Source organism: Pseudophryne corroboree, unplaced genomic scaffold (assembly GCF_028390025.1).
Source record: "Pseudophryne corroboree isolate aPseCor3 unplaced genomic scaffold, aPseCor3.hap2 scaffold_445, whole genome shotgun sequence".
NCBI lineage: Eukaryota > Metazoa > Chordata > Amphibia > Anura > Myobatrachidae > Pseudophryne > Pseudophryne corroboree.
Window position 1 is genome coordinate 321218 of NW_026970067.1, and position 21647 is coordinate 342864.

The following is a 21647-nucleotide window of genomic DNA, read 5'->3' on the forward strand; positions in this document are numbered from 1 at the left end:
AATCCAAAACTGGGATTGATATTTTTGCTCTTTTATTTTTACTTAAAGTACAATAACTTTTACCATTTTAATTTGTTTTAATAGTATATTGACAGTATTGTTTTCTTTCAAAAATCCAATTAATTTTCTTTACCCGATTATTAAAATGGTAATTGACAAAAACAAACTACATTGTCACCAGAAGAGCAATACAAAATGTACAAATGATATATTAAAATTATCTTTCCAGCTTGAATTTCAATGATGCATTGGGGCAACGATTTTGTGAGAAACATCTTACCCTTAAATAAAGATTTTCTTAATTCCTTACCTGTGTGCTAATTAGATATCACCTTGTTTTCACATTAAACAGACTTCCACATGAGAAAGCAGCAAGGATACAGTGGCGTTAATGTTTCCTGGTGTCAACCTGTATTATTTCAGTAGATATTGAAATGAGGATGCATCTTGCTGCCTTTCCAATGAAGCAAGTTTAATTTAGTAATAGGTGAAAAACCATCCCTACAAAGATGTTAATCCGATACTTGGCTTTGTGGACACTTTTCAGAGAACAAATTAGTTAGCATAAAAATAAAGCCAGAAAATGAAGAGCTGTTTAATCACTCAATTGGATTTTTCTGCCAGCATATTTCATTTTCTCTGCAAACCACTGCTAAATTGTGCTTCCTAGCTGTTTTTTGATAAAATCACTTAATCAAATCTAACTCTGATTACATCAGAGTAGGCCAGGTACCCTACACCATAAGAGGGGGTTTGAAATTTTGACTTGTCTACTTAAAGATCACCAAAATCTGATGACAAGGTCAATAACATCCCTGGGTGGGATTGAACCACCAACCCTTTGGTTAATAACCAAACACACTAACCGATTGCACCACAGAGACACTTTGCAAAAGTACATACTGACAAAGGCTAATAAGCATTCATCTAGAACGTTTCCTAGAAAACTTTAAAAAGTCAATAATCTGGAGAGTTTTTGTAAGATGTTTCTTCCATCAACCAATGAAGAAACGCATTGGTACTTTCCCATGATGAGTGAGTGCTTCAGGTTCTCTTGCACTTACATGTGCAGCAGAGTACTGCAATGGAAGCATGCTGGGCCCCTTAACCCAGAGGTAGGCAGATTGAAACTATCCTCTGCTATATGCATTTTTTTTTGTTAATTAAAGTAATCCAAAACTGGGATTGATATTTTTGCTCTTTTATTTTTACTTAAAGTACAATAACTTTTACGATTTTAATTTGTTTTAATAGTATATTGACAGTATTGTTTTCTTTCAAAAATCCACTTAATTTTCTTTACCCTATTATTAAAATGGTAATTGACAAAAACAAACTACATTGTCACCAGAAGAGCAATACAAAATGTACAAGTGATATATTAAAATCATCTTTCCAGCTTGAATTTCAATGATGCATTGGGGCAACGATTTTGTGAGAAACATCTTCACCCTTAAATAAAGATTTTCTTAATTCCTTACCTGTGTGCTAATTAGATATCACCTTGTTTTCACATTAAACAGACTTCCACATGAGAAAGCAGCAAGGATGCAGTGGCGTTAATGTTTCCTGGTGTCAACCTGTATTATTTCAGTAGATATTGAAATGAGGATGCATCTTGCTGCCTTTCCAATGAAGCAAGTTTAATTTAGTAATAGGTGAAAAACCATCCCTACAAAGATGTTAATCAGATACTTGGCTTTGTGGACACTTTTCAGAGAACAAATTTGTTAGCATAAAAATAAAGCCAGAAAATGAAGAGCTGTTTAATCACTCAATTGGATTTTTTTGCCAGCATATTTCTTTTTCTCTGCAAACCACTGCTAAATTGTGCTTCCTAGCTGTTTTTATAAAATCACTGAATCAAATCTAACTCTGATTACATCAGAGAAGGCCAGGTACCCAACACCATAACAGGGGTTTTTGAAATTTTGACTTGTCTACTTAAAGATCACCAAAATCTGATAACAAGGTCAATTACATCCCTGGGTGGTATTGAACCACCAACCTTTTGGTTAATAGCCGTACACACTAACTGATTGCGCCACAGCGACACTTTGCAAAAGTACATACTGACAAAGGCTAATAAGCATTCATCTAGAACGTTTCCTAGAAAAACTTTAAGTAGTCAATAATCTGGAGAGTTTTTGTAAGATGTTTCTTCCATCAACCAATGAAGAAACACATTGGTACTTTCCCATGATGAGTGAGTACTTCAGGATCTCTTGCAATTACATGTGCAGCAGAGTACTGTAATGGAAGCATGCTGGGTCCATAGCCCAGAGGTAGGCAGATTGAAACTATCCTCTGCTATATGCGTTTTTTTTTGTTAATTAAAGTAATCCAAAACTGGGATTGATATTTTTGCTCTTTTATTTTTACTTAAAGTACAATAACTTTTACCATTTTCATTTGTTTTAATAGTATATTGACAGTATTGTTTTCTTTCAAAAATCCACTTAATTTTCTTTACCCGATTATTAAAATGGTAATTGACAAAAACAAACTACATTGTCACCAGAAGAGCAATACAAAATGTACAAGTGATATATTAAAATAATCTTTCCAGCTTGAATTTCAATGATGCATTGGGGCAACGATTTTGTGAGAAACATCTTCACCCTTAAATAAAGATTTTCTTAATTCCTTACCTGTGTGCTAATTAGATATCACCTTGTTTTCACATTAAACAGACTTCCACATGAGAAAGCAGCAAGGATGCAGTGGCGTTAATGTTTCCTGGTGTCAACCTGTATTATTTCAGTAGATATTCAAATGAGGATGCATCTTGCAGCCTTTCCAATGAAGCAAGTTTAATTTAGTAATAGGTGAAAAACCATCCCTACAAAGGTGTTAATCAGAAACTTGGCTTTGTGGACACTTTTCAGAGAACAAATTTGTTAGCATAAAAATAAAGCCAGAAAATGAAGAGCTGTTTAATCACTCAATTGGATTTTTTTGCCAGCATATTTCTTTTTCTCTGCAACCCACTGCTAAATTGTGCTTCCTAGCTGTTTTTATAAAATCACTGAATCAAATCTAACTCTGATTACATCAGAGAAGGCCAGGTACCCTACACCATAAGAGGGGGTTTGAAATTTTGACTTGTCTACATAAAGATCACCAAAATCTGATAACAAGGTCAATTACGTCCCTGGGTGGGATTGAACCACCAACCTTTTGGTTATTAGCCTTACACAGTAACTGATTGCGCCACAGCAACACTTTGCAAAAGTCCATACTGACAAAGGCTAATAAGCATTCATCTAGAACGATTCCTAGAAACATTTTAAAAAGTCAATAATGTGGAGAGTTTTTGTAAGATGTTTCTTCCATCAACCAATGAAGAAACACATTGGTACTTTCCCATGATGAGTGAGTGCTTCAGGATCTCTTGCACTTACATGTGCAGCAGAGTACTGTAATGGAAGCATGCTGGGTCCATAACCCAGAGGTAGGCAGATTGAAACTATCCTCTGCTATATGCATTTTTTTTTGTTAATTAAAGTAATCCAAAACTGGGATTGATATTTTTGCTCTTTTATTTTTACTTAAAGTACAATAACTTTTACCATTTTAATTTGTTTTAATAGTATATTGACAGTATTGTTTTCTTTCAAAAATCCAATTAATTTTCTTTACCCGATTATTAAAATGGTAATTGACAAAAACAAACTACATTGTCACCAGAAGAGCAATACAAAATGTACAAATGATATATTAAAATCATCTTTCCAGCTTGAATTTCAATGATGCATTGGGGCAACGATTTTGTGAGAAACATCTTCACCCTTAAATAAAGATTTTCTTAATTCCTTACCTGTGTGCTAATTAGATATCACCTTGTTTTCACATTAAACAGACTTCCACATGAGAAAGCAGCAAGGATGCAGTGGCGTTAATGTTTCCTGGTGTCAACCTGTATTATTTCAGTAGATATTGAAATGAGGATGCATCTTGCTGCCTTTCCAATGAAGCAAGTTTAATTTAGTAATAGGTGAAAAACCATCCCTACAAAGATGTTAATCCGATACTTGGCTTTGTGGACACTTTTCAGAGAACAAATTAGTTAGCATAAAAATAAAGCCAGAAAATGAAGAGCTGTTTAATCACTCAATTGGATTTTTCTGCCAGCATATTTCATTTTCTCTGCAAACCACTGCTAAATTGTGCTTCCTAGCTGTTTTTTTATAAAATCACTTAATCAAATCTAACTCTGATTACATCAGAGTAGGCCAGGTACCCTACACCATAAGAGGGGGTTTGACATTTTGACTTGTCTACTTAAAGATCACCAAAATCTGATGACAAGGTCAATAACATCCCTTGGTGGGATTGAACCACCAACCCTTTGGTTAATAACCAAACACACTAACCGATTGCACCACAGAGACACTTTGCAAAAGTACATACTGACAAAGGCTAATAAGCATTCATCTAGAACGTTTCCTAGAAAACTTTAAAAAGTCAATAATCTGGAGAGTTTTTGTAAGATGTTTCTTCCATCAACCAATGAAGAAACGCATTGGTACTTTCCCATGATGAGTGAGTGCTTCAGGTTCTCTTGCACTTACATGTGCAGCAGAGTACTGCAATGGAAGCATGCTGGGCCCCTTAACCCAGAGGTAGGCAGATTGAAACTATCCTCTGCTATATGCATTTTTTTTTGTTAATTAAAGTAATCCAAAACTGGGATTGATATTTTTGCTCTTTTATTTTTACTTAAAGTACAATAACTTTTACCATTTTAATTTGTTTTAATAGTATATTGACAGTATTGTTTTCTTTCAAAAATCCAATTAATTTTCTTTACCCTATTATTAAAATGGTAATTGACAAAAACAAACTACATTGTCACCAGAAGAGCAATACAAAATGTACAAGTGATATATTAAAATCATCTTTCCAGCTTGAATTTCAATGATGCATTGGGGCAACGATTTTGTGAGAAACATCTTCACCCTTAAATAAAGATTTTCTTAATTCCTTACCTGTGTGCTAATTAGATATCACCTTGTTTTCACATTAAACAGACTTCCACATGAGAAAGCAGCAAGGATGCAGTGGCGTTAATGTTTCCTGGTGTCAACCTGTATTATTTCAGTAGATATTGAAATGAGGATGCATCTTGCTGCCTTTCCAATGAAGCAAGTTTAATTTAGTAATAGGTGAAAAACCATCCCTACAAAGATGTTAATCAGATACTTGGCTTTGTGGACACTTTTCAGAGAACAAATTTGTTAGCATAAAAATAAAGCCAGAAAATGAAGAGCTGTTTAATCACTCAATTGGATTTTTTTGCCAGCATATTTCTTTTTCTCTGCAAACCACTGCTAAATTGTGCTTCCTAGCTGTTTTTATAAAATCACTGAATCAAATCTAACTCTGATTACATCAGAGAAGGCCAGGTACCCAACACCATAACAGGGGTTTTTGAAATTTTGACTTGTCTACTTAAAGATCACCAAAATCTGATAACAAGGTCAATTACATCCCTGGGTGGTATTGAACCACCAACCTTTTGGTTAATAGCCGTACACACTAACTGATTGCGCCACAGCGACACTTTGCAAAAGTACATACTGACAAAGGCTAATAAGCATTCATCTAGAACGTTTCCTAGAAAAACTTTAAGTAGTCAATAATCTGGAGAGTTTTTGTAAGATGTTTCTTCCATCAACCAATGAAGAAACACATTGGTACTTTCCCATGATGAGTGAGTACTTCAGGATCTCTTGCAATTACATGTGCAGCAGAGTACTGTAATGGAAGCATGCTGGGTCCATAGCCCAGAGGTAGGCAGATTGAAACTATCCTCTGCTATATGCGTTTTTTTTTGTTAATTAAAGTAATCCAAAACTGGGATTGATATTTTTGCTCTTTTATTTTTACTTAAAGTACAATAACTTTTACCATTTTCATTTGTTTTAATAGTATATTGACAGTATTGTTTTCTTTCAAAAATCCACTTAATTTTCTTTACCCGATTATTAAAATGGTAATTGACAAAAACAAACTACATTGTCACCAGAAGAGCAATACAAAATGTACAAGTGATATATTAAAATAATCTTTCCAGCTTGAATTTCAATGATGCATTGGGGCAACGATTTTGTGAGAAACATCTTCACCCTTAAATAAAGATTTTCTTAATTCCTTACCTGTGTGCTAATTAGATATCACCTTGTTTTCACATTAAACAGACTTCCACATGAGAAAGCAGCAAGGATGCAGTGGCGTTAATGTTTCCTGGTGTCAACCTGTATTATTTCAGTAGATATTCAAATGAGGATGCATCTTGCAGCCTTTCCAATGAAGCAAGTTTAATTTAGTAATAGGTGAAAAACCATCCCTACAAAGGTGTTAATCAGAAACTTGGCTTTGTGGACACTTTTCAGAGAACAAATTGGTTAGCATAAAAATAAAGCCAGAAAATGAAGAGCTGTTTAATCACTCAATTGGATTTTTTTGCCAGCATATTTCTTTTTCTCTGCAACCCACTGCTAAATTGTGCTTCCTAGCTGTTTTTATAAAATCACTGAATCAAATCTAACTCTGATTACATCAGAGAAGGCCAGGTACCCTACACCATAAGAGGGGGTTTGAAATTTTGACTTGTCTACATAAAGATCACCAAAATCTGATAACAAGGTCAATTACGTCCCTGGGTGGGATTGAACCACCAACCTTTTGGTTATTAGCCTTACACAGTAACTGATTGCGCCACAGCAACACTTTGCAAAAGTCCATACTGACAAAGGCTAATAAGCATTCATCTAGAACGATTCCTAGAAACATTTTAAAAAGTCAATAATGTGGAGAGTTTTTGTAAGATGTTTCTTCCATCAACCAATGAAGAAACACATTGGTACTTTCCCATGATGAGTGAGTGCTTCAGGATCTCTTGCACTTACATGTGCAGCAGAGTACTGTAATGGAAGCATGCTGGGTCCATAACCCAGAGGTAGGCAGATTGAAACTATCCTCTGCTATATGCATTTTTTTTTGTTAATTAAAGTAATCCAAAACTGGGATTGATATTTTTGCTCTTTTATTTTTACTTAAAGTACAATAACTTTTACCATTTTAATTTGTTTTAATAGTATATTGACAGTATTGTTTTCTTTCAAAAATCCAATTAATTTTCTTTACCCGATTATTAAAATGGTAATTGACAAAAACAAACTACATTGTCACCAGAAGAGCAATACAAAATGTACAAATGATATATTAAAATCATCTTTCCAGCTTGAATTTCAATGATGCATTGGGGCAACGATTTTGTGAGAAACATCTTCACCCTTAAATAAAGATTTTCTTAATTCCTTACCTGTGTGCTAATTAGATATCACCTTGTTTTCACATTAAACAGACTTCCACATGAGAAAGCAGCAAGGATGCAGTGGCGTTAATGTTTCCTGGTGTCAACCTGTATTATTTCAGTAGATATTGAAATGAGGATGCATCTTGCTGCCTTTCCAATGAAGCAAGTTTAATTTAGTAATAGGTGAAAAACCATCCCTACAAAGATGTTAATCAGATACTTGGCTTTGTGGACACTTTTCAGAGAACAAATTTGTTAGCATAAAAATAAAGCCAGAAAATGAAGAGCTGTTTAATCACTCAATTGGATTTTTTTGCCAGCATATTTCTTTTTCTCTGCAAACCACTGCTAAATTGTGCTTCCTAGCTGTTTTTATAAAATCACTGAATCAAATCTAACTCTGATTACATCAGAGAAGGCCAGGTACCCAACACCATAACAGGGGTTTTTGAAATTTTGACTTGTCTACTTAAAGATCACCAAAATCTGATAACAAGGTCAATTACATCCCTGGGTGGGATTGAACCACCAACCTTTTGGTTAATAGCCGTACACACTAACTGATTGCGCCACAGCGACACTTTGCAAAAGTACATACTGACAAAGGCTAATAAGCATTCATCTAGAACGTTTCCTAGAAAAACTTTAAGTAGTCAATAATCTGGAGAGTTTTTGTAAGATGTTTCTTCCATCAACCAATGAAGAAACACATTGGTACTTTCCCATGATGAGTAAGTAATTCAGGATCTCTTACAATTACATGTGCAGCAGAGTACTGTAATGGAAGCATGCTGGGTCCATAGCCCAGAGGTAGGCAGATTGAAACTATCCTCTGCTATATGCGTTTTTTTTTGTTAATTAAAGTAATCCAAAACTGGGATTGATATTTTTGCTCTTTTATTTTTACTTAAAGTACAATAACTTTTACCATTTTCATTTGTTTTAATAGTATATTGACAGTATTGTTTTCTTTCAAAAATCCACTTAATTTTCTTTACCCGATTATTAAAATGGTAATTGACAAAAACAAACTACATTGTCACCAGAAGAGCAATACAAAATGTACAAGTGATATATTAAAATAATCTTTCCAGCTTGAATTTCAATGATGCATTGGGGCAACGATTTTGTGAGAAACATCTTCACCCTTAAATAAAGATTTTCTTAATTCCTTACCTGTGTGCTAATTAGATATCACCTTGTTTTCACATTAAACAGACTTCCACATGAGAAAGCAGCAAGGATGCAGTGGCGTTAATGTTTCCTGGTGTCAACCTGTATTATTTCAGTAGATATTCAAATGAGGATGCATCTTGCAGCCTTTCCAATGAAGCAAGTTTAATTTAGTAATAGGTGAAAAACCATCCCTACAAAGGTGTTAATCAGAAACTTGGCTTTGTGGACACTTTTCAGAGAACAAATTGGTTAGCATAAAAATAAAGCCAGAAAATGAAGAGCTGTTTAATCACTCAATTGGATTTTTTTGCCAGCATATTTCTTTTTCTCTGCAACCCACTGCTAAATTGTGCTTCCTAGCTGTTTTTATAAAATCACTGAATCAAATCTAACTCTGATTACATCAGAGAAGGCCAGGTACCCTACACCATAAGAGGGGGTTTGAAATTTTGACTTGTCTACATAAAGATCACCAAAATCTGATAACAAGGTCAATTACGTCCCTGGGTGGGATTGAACCACCAACCTTTTGGTTATTAGCCTTACACAGTAACTGATTGCGCCACAGCAACACTTTGCAAAAGTCCATACTGACAAAGGCTAATAAGCATTCATCTAGAACGATTCCTAGAAACATTTTAAAAAGTCAATAATGTGGAGAGTTTTTGTAAGATGTTTCTTCCATCAACCAATGAAGAAACACATTGGTACTTTCCCATGATGAGTGAGTGCTTCAGGATCTCTTGCACTTACATGTGCAGCAGAGTACTGTAATGGAAGCATGCTGGGTCCATAACCCAGAGGTAGGCAGATTGAAACTATCCTCTGCTATATGCATTTTTTTTTGTTAATTAAAGTAATCCAAAACTGGGATTGATATTTTTGCTCTTTTATTTTTACTTAAAGTACAATAACTTTTACCATTTTAATTTGTTTTAATAGTATATTGACAGTATTGTTTTCTTTCAAAAATCCAATTAATTTTCTTTACCCGATTATTAAAATGGTAATTGACAAAAACAAACTACATTGTCACCAGAAGAGCAATACAAAATGTACAAATGATATATTAAAATCATCTTTCCAGCTTGAATTTCAATGATGCATTGGGGCAACGATTTTGTGAGAAACATCTTCACCCTTAAATAAAGATTTTCTTAATTCCTTACCTGTGTGCTAATTAGATATCACCTTGTTTTCACATTAAACAGACTTCCACATGAGAAAGCAGCAAGGATGCAGTGGCGTTAATGTTTCCTGGTGTCAACCTGTATTATTTCAGTAGATATTGAAATGAGGATGCACCTTGCTGCCTTTCCAATGAAGCAAGTTTAATTTAGTAATAGGTGAAAAACCATCCCTACAAAGATGTTAATCAGATACTTGGCTTTGTGGACACTTTTCAGAGAACAAATTTGTTAGCATAAAAATAAAGCCAGAAAATGAAGAGCTATTTAATCACTCAATTGGATTTTTTTGCCAGCATATTTCTTTTTCTCTGCAACCCACTGCTAAATTGTGCTTCCTAGCTGTTTTTATAAAATCACTGAATCAAATCTAACTCTGAATACATCAGAGAAGGCCAGGTACCCTACACCATAACAGGGGTTTTCGAAATTTTGACTTGTCTACATAAAGATCACCAAAATCTTATAACAAGGTCAATTACGTCCCTGGGTGGGATTGAACCACCAACCTTTTGGTTAATAGCCGTACACACTAACTGATTGCGCCACAGCGACACTTTGCAAAAGTACATACTGACAAAGGCTAATAAGCATTCATCTAGAACGTTTCCTAGAAAAACTTTAAATAGTCAATAATCTGGAGAGTTTTTGTAAGATGTTTCTTCCATCAACCAATGAAGAAACACATTGGTACTTTCCCATGATGAGTGAGTGCTTCAGGATCTCTTGCACTTACATGTGCAGCAGAGTACTGTAATGGAAGCATGCTGGGTCCATAACCCAGAGGTAGGCAGATTGAAACTATCCTCTGCTATATGCATTTTTTTTTTGTTAATTAAAGTAATCCAAAACTGGGATTGATATTTTTGCTCTTTTATTTTTACTTAAAGTACAATAACTTTTACCATTTTAATTTGTTTTAATAGTATATTGACAGTATTGTTTTCTTTCAAAAATCCACTTAATTTTCTTTACCCGATTATTAAAATGGTAATTGACAAAAACAAACTACATTATCACCAGAAGAGCAATATAAAATGTTCAAGTAATATATTAAAATCATCTTTCCAGCTTGGATTTCAATGATGCATTGGGGCAACGATTTTGTGAGAAACATCTTCACCCTTAAATAAAGATTTTCTTAATTCCTTACCTGTGTGCTAATTAGAGATCACCTTGTTTTCACATTAAACAGACTTCCACATGAGAAAACAGCAAAGATGCAGTGGCGTTAATGTTTCATGGTGTCAACCTGTATTATTTCCGTAGATATTGAAATGAGGATACATCTTGCTGCCTTTCCAATGAAGCAAGTTTAATTTAGTAATAGGTGAAAAACCATCCCTACAAAGATGTTAATCAGATACTTGGCTTTGTGGACACTTTTCAGAGAACAAATTTGTTATCATAAAAATAAAGCCAGAAAATGAAGAGCTGTTTAATCACTCAATTGGATTTTTCTGCCAGCATTTTTCTTTTTCTCTGCAACCCACTGCTAAATTGTGCTTCCTAGCTGTTTTTTTTATAAAATCACTTAATTAAATCTAACTCTGATTACATCAGAGAAGGCCAGGTACCCTACACCATAAGAGGGGGTTTGCAGTTTTGACTTGTCTACTTAAATATCACCAAAATCTGATCACAAGGTCAATCACGTCCCTGGGTGGGATTGAACCACCAACCTTTTGATTAATAGCTGAACACACTAACCGATTGCGCCACAGAGACACTTTGCAAAAAGTAAATACTGACAAAGACTAATAAGCATTCATCTAGAACGTTTCCTAGAAAAACTTTAAAAAGTCAATAATCTGGAGAGTTTTTGTAAGATGTTTCTTCCAGCAACCAATGAAGAAACACATTGGTACTTTCGCATGATGAGTGAGTGCTTCAGGATCTCTTGCAATTACATGTGCAGCAGAGTACTGTAATGGAAGCATGCTGGGTCCATAACCCAGAGGTAGGCAGATTGAAACTATCCTTTGCTATATGCATTTTTTTTTGTTCATTAAAGTAATCCAAAACTGGGATTGATATTTTAGCTTTTATTTTTACTTAAAGTACAATAACTTTTACCATTTTAATTTGTTTTAATAGTATATTGACAGTATTGTTTTCTTTCAAAAATCCACTTAATTTTCTTTACCCGATTATTAAAATGGTAATTGACAAAAACAAACTACATTGTCACCAGAAGAGCAATACAAAATGTACAAGTGATGTATTAAAATCATCTTTCCAGCTTGAATTTCAATGATGCATTGGGGCAACGATTTTGTGAGAAACATCTTCACCCTTAAATAAAGATTTTCTTAATTCCTTACCTGTGTGCTAATTAGATATCACCTTGTTTTCACATTAAACAGACTTCCACATGAGAAAGCAGCAAGGATGCAGTGGCGTTAATGTTTCCTGGTGTCAACCTGTATTATTTCAGTAGATATTCAAATGAGGATGCATCTTGCAGCCTTTCCAATGAAGCAAGTTTAATTTAGTAATAGGTGAAAAACCATCCCTACAAAGGTGTTAATCAGAAACTTGGCTTTGTGGACACTTTTCAGAGAACAAATTTGTTATCATAAAAATAAAGCCAGAAAATGAAGAGCTGTTTAATCACTGAATTGGATTTTTCTGCCAGCATTTTTCTTTTTCTCTGCAACCCACTGCTAAATTGTGCTTCCTAGCTGTTTTTTTTTATAAAATCACTTAATTAAATCTAACTCTGATTACATCAGAGAAGGCCAGGTACCCTACACCATAAGAGGGGGTTTGCAATTTTGACTTGTCTACTTAAATATCACCAAAATCTGATCACAAGGTCAATCACGTCCCTGGGTGGGATTGAACCACCAACCTTTTGATTAATAGCTGAACACACTAACCGATTGCGCCACAGAGACACTTTGCAAAAAGTAAATACTGACAAAGACTAATAAGCATTCATCTAGAACGTTTCCTAGAAAAACTTTAAAAAGTCAATAATCTGGAGAGTTTTTGTAAGATGTTTCTTCCAGCAACCAATGAAGAAACACATTGGTACTTTCGCATGATGAGTGAGTGCTTCAGGATCTCTTGCACTTACATGTGCAGCAGAGTACTGTAATGGAAGCATGCTGGGTCCATAACCCAGAGGTAGGCAGATTGAAACTATCCTTTGCTATATGCATTTTTTTTTGTTCATTAAAGTAATCCAAAACTGGGATTGATATTTTAGCTTTTATTTTTACTTAAAGTACAATAACTTTTACCATTTTAATTTGTTTTAATAGTATATTGACAGTATTGTTTTCTTTCAAAAATCCACTTAATTTTCTTTACCCGATTATTAAAATGGTAATTGACAAAAACAAACTACATTGTCACCAGAAGAGCAATACAAAATGTACAAGTGATATATTAAAATAATCTTTCCAGCTTGAATTTCAATGATGCATTGGGGCAACGATTTTGTGAGAAACATCTTCACCCTTAAATAAAGATTTTCTTAATTCCTTACCTGTGTGCTAATTAGATATCACCTTGTTTTCACATTAAACAGACTTCCACATGAGAAAGCAGCAAGGATGCAGTGGCGTTAATGTTTCCTGGTGTCAACCTGTATTATTTCAGTAGATATTCAAATGAGGATGCATCTTGCAGCCTTTCCAATGAAGCAAGTTTAATTTAGTAATAGGTGAAAAACCATCCCTACAAAGGTGTTAATCAGAAACTTGGCTTTGTGGACACTTTTCAGAGAACAAATTTGTTATCATAAAAATAAAGCCAGAAAATGAAGAGCTGTTTAATCACTCAATTGGATTTTTCTGCCAGCATTTTTCTTTTTCTCTGCAACCCACTGCTAAATTGTGCTTCCTAGCTGTTTTTTTTATAAAATCACTTAATTAAATCTAACTCTGATTACATCAGAGAAGGCCAGGTACCCTACACCATAAGAGGGGGTTTGCAATTTTGACTTGTCTACTTAAATATCACCAAAATCTGATCACAAGGTCAATCACATCCCTGGGTGGGATTGAACCACCAACCTTTTGATTAATAGCTGAACACACTAACCGATTGCGCCACAGAGACACTTTGCAAAAAGTAAATACTGACAAAGACTAATAAGCATTCATCTAGAACGTTTCCTAGAAAAACTTTAAAAAGTCAATAATCTGGAGAGTTTTTGTAAGATGTTTCTTCCAGCAACCAATGAAGAAACACATTGGTACTTTCGCATGATGAGTGAGTGCTTCAGGATCTCTTGCACTTACATGTGCAGCAGAGTACTGTAATGGAAGCATGCTGGGTCCATAACCCAGAGGTAGGCAGATTGAAACTATCCTTTGCTATATGCATTTTTTTTTGTTCATTAAAGTAATCCAAAACTGGGATTGATATTTTAGCTTTTATTTTTACTTAAAGTACAATAACTTTTACCATTTTAATTTGTTTTAATAGTATATTGACAGTATTGTTTTCTTTCAAAAATCCACTTAATTTTCTTTACCCGATTATTAAAATGGTAATTGACAAAAACAAACTACATTGTCACCAGAAGAGCAATACAAAATGTACAAGTGATGTATTAAAATCATCTTTCCAGCTTGAATTTCAATGATGCATTGGGGCAACGATTTTGTGAGAAACATCTTCACCCTTAAATAAAGATTTTCTTAATTCCTTACCTGTGTGCTAATTAGATATCACCTTGTTTTCACATTAAACAGACTTCCACATGAGAAAGCAGCAAGGATGCAGTGGCGTTAATGTTTCCTGGTGTCAACCTGTATTATTTCAGTAGATATTGAAATGAGGATGCATCTTGCTGCCTTTCCAATGAAGCAAGTTTAATTTAGTAATAGGTGAAAAACCATTCCTACAAAGATGTTAATCAGATATTTGGCTTTGTGGACACTTTTCAGAGTACAAATTTGTTAGCATAAAAGTAAAGCCAGAAAATGAAGAGCTGTTTAATCACTCAATTGGATTTTTTTGCCAGCATATTTCTTTTTCTCTGCAAACCACTGCTAAATTGTGCTTCCTAGCTGTTTTTATAAAATCACTGAATCAAATCTAACTCTGATTACATCAGAGAAGGCCAGGTACCCTACACCATAACAGGGGTTTTTGAAATTTTGACTTGTCTACTTAAAGATCACCAAAATCTGATAACAAGGTCAATTACGTCCCTGGGTGGGATTGAACCACCAACCTTTTGGTTAATAGCCGTACACACTAACTGATTGCGCCACAGCGACACTTTGCAAAAGTACATACTGACAAAGGCTGATAAGCATTCATCTAGAACGTTTCCAAGAAAAACTTTAAATAGTCAATAATCTGGAGAGTTTTTGTAAGATGTTTCTTCCATCAACCAATGAAGAAACACATTGGTACTTTCCCATGATGAGTGAGTGCTTCAGGATCTCTTGCAATTACATGTGCAGCAGAGTACTGTAATGGAAGCATGCTGGGTCCATAGCCCAGAGGTAGGCAGATTGAAACTATCCTCTGCTATATGCATTTTTTTTTGTTAATTAAAGTAATCCAAAACTGGGATTGATATTTTTGCTCTTTTATTTTTACTTAAAGTACAATAACTTTTACCATTTTAATTTGTTTTAATAGTATATTGACAGTATTGTTTTCTTTCAAAAATCCACTTAATTTTCTTTACCCGATTATTAAAATGGTAATTGACAAAAATAAACTGATGAGGATACTACTGCAGTCTTTGTTTCGTCTGTACCCGCTGAAAGAGCAGCAAAAGGTGGAGATCTTGATGGGACAGTTGAAAGGGCTTGCACTTAGAGAGGTTACTTCCTGGCCTACTGAAGAGAAGAAGACTGTGGACCAGATCCTCAACAGGCTTGCTACCACATTTGACACAAGGACAGTGTCAGAACTTAAAATGCACTTCTTTGCTCGAAAGCAACAACCAGGAGAGTCACTACGGGGCTATGCCCTCAGCTTGCAGGAAGCACTCAGAGATGTTCAGCAAGCAGACCCTGAGCAAGTGCATGACAAAGAGAAAATGTTATTGGACCAGTTCACTGAAGGTGCAAGGGGCGAATTTGTAAAACTCAGCTGCGACTATTGAGATTGCAGAAGCCTGGAAGCACATTCCTGGATTTTAAAGAGGCTGCGATTAAAGTTCTAGGCTCCAGTCTTACTTCAGGGGCTGTTCCACAAGAGTCTATTCCAGAGATGCCACGGTATCAAGAGAATTCTGATGCCCAGGAGTCAAGTTTTAAAGGAGCTACTTACCCACCTACAGTAAAAGGAGTGACAGTGCCATGTTCAAAGACATGCATATTTGACTCTTCTAGTGAGTTACGAAGTCTGCTGGCTGAACTGACACGTGGTGTGACAGAGATGCGCAGAGACCTGCAGATTCTGAAGAGACAGCAGGCACTGCTCCATGAAGAAATGGAATGGTGCCAGGAGAGGAGACCACTGAACAGTTCCCAATGGGACCTACATAGAAACAGGGAGACACTTTTTTCCAACCACTTTGCCTCCCAAAGGCGACCCATTTTTCAAAGCTGTGAAGGAAGCGGACAAATTAAGAGAGAATTTGAGCAGCCAGATCATTTAAACTCCAAATTCATGTGGTTAACCCGTTATGTTAGCCAAAGCCCGGTGGTTCAAGTTTGCATCAATGGAGTCTCAATGCCCGCTCTCTTAGACACTGGATCACAAGTGACCACAATACAAGCAACACAGTTTGAGCAGCATTGGACTGAGGAACAGATGTTTCCGTCAACTTCCACATTGATAAACCCGATTGCAAGCAATGGGCACTGCATCCCTTGCAAAGGATACTCGGAAGCTGAAATTCAAATCGGACGAACAGTGCTACCACAGCAAGGCTTCATCATCACCACTGCCCAAGATGATGGATTGCCTCCAGTGATAGTGGGCATGAATGTGTTGCGGAACTGCTGTGAGGAGCTCGTAGCAGCACTCCAAGGAGAGTTTCAAACTGACAAGCTCCAGGAGAAACAAGGCCTTCAACCTGGGATAGCCAAACAAAAGGGAAGAATGATAACAGAATTATCTGTAAGAGAGGAACATGAAAAAAATAAGGCTAGCCAAATAATGATAGAAATGCCCATCTCCAGTGTCCAGATTATCCGAAAGAATGCTTCAATGTTAGGCATGAATAATATAGCATCCAGTTCTAGAAACTGTGAGCAACCTATTCAAGGAACCAGTTTTGACCACCTGCAAGATAAAAGTCAGATGATAAGACACCTCAAAGCCTTACTGAAGATTGGGAAATACCTGACCAAGCGACAAAGGCAAGAATCCTCGCCAGAACTCCTGAAGTTGTTGAGACAGCGAGAAAGGCTGTTTGAAGAGAAAGGACAGTTGGTTCGATGTAGTGTGGATCCTAATACTCATTATAGGATCAGTCAACTTGTAATTCCAAGACAAAGTGCTTGTTATGTGCTTGAAGAATATCACGACAAGTCAGGTCACCCTGGGTGCAAAAGGATGGAAACAAGCATCTGGAAAAAGTTCTTTTGGGTTGAAATGAGGGAAGACATCAAGAGATGGTGCCGAAACTGTCCAACCTGTTCTGTAAGAAGAACCTTGCTGCCTCTTTCTCTCCAGAATCCATTGTCCCAAACCAGCTGTGATACTGAATCCCAAGATGGAATGGAAGAGGCTCATAAAATGTATTTACAGCAGACTAAGGTGGTTTGTCACCGACAAGGAGGCAAGAAGACTAGGGCTTGCAAAACAGAAAACCACCATAGTCAGCTGCAGTTTTGTACAGCATGTCCCAAAGACAGTTTAGAAAGAGTTCAATACTCATCCATGGCAGGGGGGTTGAGGTTTCCTAGACAAACTTTTCAAGACCATATACTGTCCAGATTTCAACCGATTGCTCCAGGAGCATGTGTTAATGTACTATAGCACAAAAGGAATTATACCTATCAGATACTGATGTTAAAAATGTTGATAAATGTTAATGTTTCCGACATAATCTGTGTTCACTAATGAATGTGACTGGATATAGTGAGAAGTTTATATAGGGATAAAACCAAAATGCGTGAGGACACGCATGTTTTGGGGGGGGGCACGTGTGATATCCCATAACAACAAGGACATTTTTGACAACAGTGTAGTTGCCTGTGCCATTTTAAATAAAGTTTATTTAAAAGAAAATTGAACAGCAGTTTGAGAAGTCAGTTGGAGCCATGGTGAGGAAAGAGCTGGCGACGCCATTACGCAGAGATGAGCAGCTGAGAGAGGGGAGACAAATAAGCTGAAAATTGCATGAGAGAGTAAGCAGTAGTGCAAAATACAGCAGTGGAAGTGCAGCAATTAACAAGTAAGAACGCCATGACACTCTCAGCCAAGAGAGTGCACAGCAAGTGTCAGAGACAGGAGAGTATAAAGCCTTTATACCAATGCTGACTGGCCTACATCTGAGGGGAAACTGCCTCAGAAACATCTATTGACTGGGTGAGATAAATCCATATTTATACTGAAACCTACTCCACTGCAAAGGACATTATCCTATATTTACTATACCTATGCAGCGATTTACATGGGAAGCAGCTCCAGTTTGTTTTAAACAATCATCTTTACTACACAGAGCTACAATATTTTGTTCACAGCTAAAGAAGACAATAGCTGCATATAACTATGTAACAACATAACCGGGCCCCAACGTGCACATAGAGACTCCCTGCAGTGACACCAATGTTATCTGGGACTTAAATATTGTCTGCATAAGTTGATTTCTATTACTAAGCAACATAGTATTAATCTCAGATTTAGTTATATTACCATTTGTGTAATGACTTAAAGTGTATATGGTGTCTGTGTTTAAGTTGCTTGAATCAAATCTTTCCCTTCCCTACTGTAATCAGTTCCTTTTCTGAGTTATGTGGTAAACCATTTATTCTTTCATACAAAGCCCTGCCTGCCTTTCTTTGTGTCTGGGGAAACCTTGCCTCTCTGCCAGGAATAGAGAAGAGCTGCTGCTGAAGGAGGAATAGTCCATCAAGGTATCCCTGACCTGTTCCACATAGTTTACACACTTGTTATACCGGGGTGTTACATTGTGTGTGACTGACCTTAGGAAGAAACCGGAGCCTCCGCTGCAGTGACCCAGCAACCAGGGCACGGGAGTATACAGTGCCGCTGGGAGTGATGAAGCTGCAGTAAAGATGTCTATTAGACCTAGCCTGCTGCAGCCCTTGTAGATTCTCATAAAAAAAGTTCTTCTTTTCTTGTCAAAATTAATAGCTAAGAATAGGCTGCTTGAGGCAGGCCCCTGTTAAGTGGCCTGCTACTGAAGGCAACAACTACAAACTGAGCTCCCTGTTCATGGAAGCGGGGTTATAGAGGAGAATGCGCTGAGCATCTTGGGAACAGTCAAAAGCTTTGAGCCGGTTGGTGCCTCAGATCAAGATCCTACTCTACACCCCAATGTGAATCCTTGTGGAGTCCAGTGTACCCCACAGAAGAAATTAATGTGTCACACCCATTGGCAGCAACCTTAGAATAGCTGCTGACGGGCACAATTGAGAAAGGAAGGGGGGGGGGACATTTGAATCCAGCACATAGATGCAATTCAAATATGTAATTTGAACCTTCCTATTTTAAAATATAATGGATGAACCTCACCCTGTGAGAACAATCTTCATGATATAGAGATCTCATATGCAAAATAAGTATGAGTTGGGATAGGGCTGGGGAGGGTGGCTGCTCGGGCAGCCCCTCCCCCGTCAAGTTAAGGAGATTCAACTGAGGAAGCACAAGGGAACTCTCGTCTGGGGACAACAACTGCAGGGAGACCACATCTTTTCAGATGAACATGGGAGGGGGGAAGGCTGCCTAATACTGAAGCACCATCAAATATCAAACCATATGCAATAACTAGTACAAGTATTCCTGGGGGAAGGTCTGCAGGAGACGAATTTGCATACGGTGATGTCATCCAAGCAGTGGGCCAAAGTTGGCTGGAACCCTCATCTGCATATGAAAAGAGAAAAGGGTTATGCAGGGCTTGGCGGCCTTTTGCGGCGCTTGGATGACCCCTAGTTTGCATTAAACACCTCCACCCTCCTTCGGTGTGGGGCTCATGTTGGCCATGCCCCATCCCATGAAGCATTGAGCATTGAGAGCCGACCAGGGGAAACACAAATTATGCAGTCAAGTTTCCCACATTTGGGGAAATCGCAGGGGCAGCACAGCCAGAGTGCAATGGGTGAGCCTTGCCCTGGGAGAAGCACCTTCAAGATCATAGTATCTCACCTGGCAGGTAAGTAGGAGTTGGGCTAGAGCTGGGGAGGGTCGCTGCTCGGGCACCCCCCTGTCAAGTGAAGGAGATCCAACTGAGGCAGCACAATGGAACTCTCGAAAGAAGAACAAGGCTAGAGGAAGATCTGAGACAAAGAAATCTGACTTTTACCAGAGCTGACCAGCGGAAAACACAAACACAGTCCCCCACTACCACAAATAATGCAGGCGAGTTTCCCACATTTGGGGAAATCACAGGGGTCAGCATACCCAGAATGCAATGAATGAACCTCACCCTGGGTGAACAATCTTCATGACCATGGTGTCTCCTATGCAAAATAAGTATGATTTGGGATAGGGCTGGGGAGGGCCGCTGCTCAGGCACATCTCTGTCAAGTAAAGTTAATTCAACTGAGGCAGCACAAGGGAACTCTCATCTGGGGACAACAACTGCAGGGAGAACACATATTTTCAGATGAACATGGGAGGGCAGAAGGCTGCCTAATACTGAAGCACCCCCAAACAACAAACCAAATGCAACAACTAGTGCAAGCATTCCTGGGGGAAGGCCTGCAGCAGATGGATTTGCATATGGTGATGTTATCCAAGCAGTGGGTCAAAGTTGGCTTCAACCCTCATCTGCATATGAAAAGAGAAAAGGGGCGTGCAGGGCATGGCGGCCTTTTGCGCTGCTTGGATGACCCCTAGATCGCATTAAACACCCCCACCCTCCTTTGGTGTGGGGCTCATGTTGGCCATGCCCCATCCCATGAAGCATTCAAGCTGATTTCTTGCAGCAGCTGGGCACTGTAACAGCTCCAGAGCTGCTCTGTAAGGCAAGTAAAAGGGTGTGGGCCCTGCAGCACTACCTGTAGTTTGCATTGTGCATTGGAAGGCACAAAGTAAGCAGACGGGAGGAGAAGTCAGGATAGTGCACAAGGGTATAGAAGGGAGGGGCTCAAGAAAAGAGAAGTGGAAACAGACAGCAAACTAGGCTGGAGAGAGACCTGAGACAAAGAGATCTGAATTATACGAGAGCCGACCAGGGGAAACACAAATTATGCAGTCAAGTTTCCCACATTTGGGGAAATTGCAGGGGCAGCACACCCAGAGTGCAATGGGTGAGCCTTGCCCTGGGAGAAGCACCTTCATGATCATAGTATCTCACCTGGCAGGTAAGTAGGAGTTGGGCTAGAGCTGGGGAGGGTCGCTGCTCGGACACCCCCCTGTCAAGTGAAGGAGATCCAACTGAGGCAGCACAAAGGAACTCTCGAAAGAAGAACAAGGCTAGAGGAAGATCTGAGACAAAGAAATCTGACTTTTACCAGAGCTGACCAGAGGAAAGCACAAACACAGTCCACCACTACCACAAATAATGCAGTCGAGTTTCCCACATTTGGGGAAATCACAGGGGTCAGCATACCCAGAGTGCAATGAATGAACCGCACCCTGGGAGAACAATCTTCATAACAATGGTATCTCCTATGCAAAATAAGTATGATTTGGGATATGGCTGGGGAGGGCCGCTGCTCAGGCACATCTCTGTCAAGTAAAGGAGATTCAACTGAGGCAGCACAAGGGAACTCTCATCTGGGGACAACAACTGCAGGGAGAACACATATTTTCAGATGAACATGGGAGGGCAGAAGGCTGCCTAATACTGAAGCACCCCCAAACAACAAACCAAATGCAACAACTAGTGCAAGCATTCCTGG

The 21647-nt window shown here is 37.8% G+C and overlaps 3 non-coding genes and 1 pseudogene across 3 annotated transcripts; all 4 read right to left on the minus strand.

The window, feature by feature from the left end:
• Positions 1-19820: 19820 nt before the first annotated feature.
• LOC135026579 (U1 spliceosomal RNA) lies at positions 19821-19962 on the minus strand (annotated as a pseudogene).
• A 152-nt stretch (positions 19963-20114) lies between these two features.
• Positions 20115-20278, minus strand: LOC135026486 (U1 spliceosomal RNA). Its single transcript, XR_010223103.1, has one exon. It is a non-coding gene; the product is annotated as a U1 spliceosomal RNA (small nuclear RNA).
• A 674-nt stretch (positions 20279-20952) lies between these two features.
• On the minus strand, positions 20953-21115 carry LOC135026508 (U1 spliceosomal RNA). Its single transcript, XR_010223125.1, has one exon. It is a non-coding gene; the product is annotated as a U1 spliceosomal RNA (small nuclear RNA).
• A 152-nt stretch (positions 21116-21267) lies between these two features.
• Positions 21268-21431, minus strand: LOC135026463 (U1 spliceosomal RNA). The gene has a single exon (XR_010223080.1). It is a non-coding gene; the product is annotated as a U1 spliceosomal RNA (small nuclear RNA).
• Positions 21432-21647: the final 216 nt, after the last annotated feature.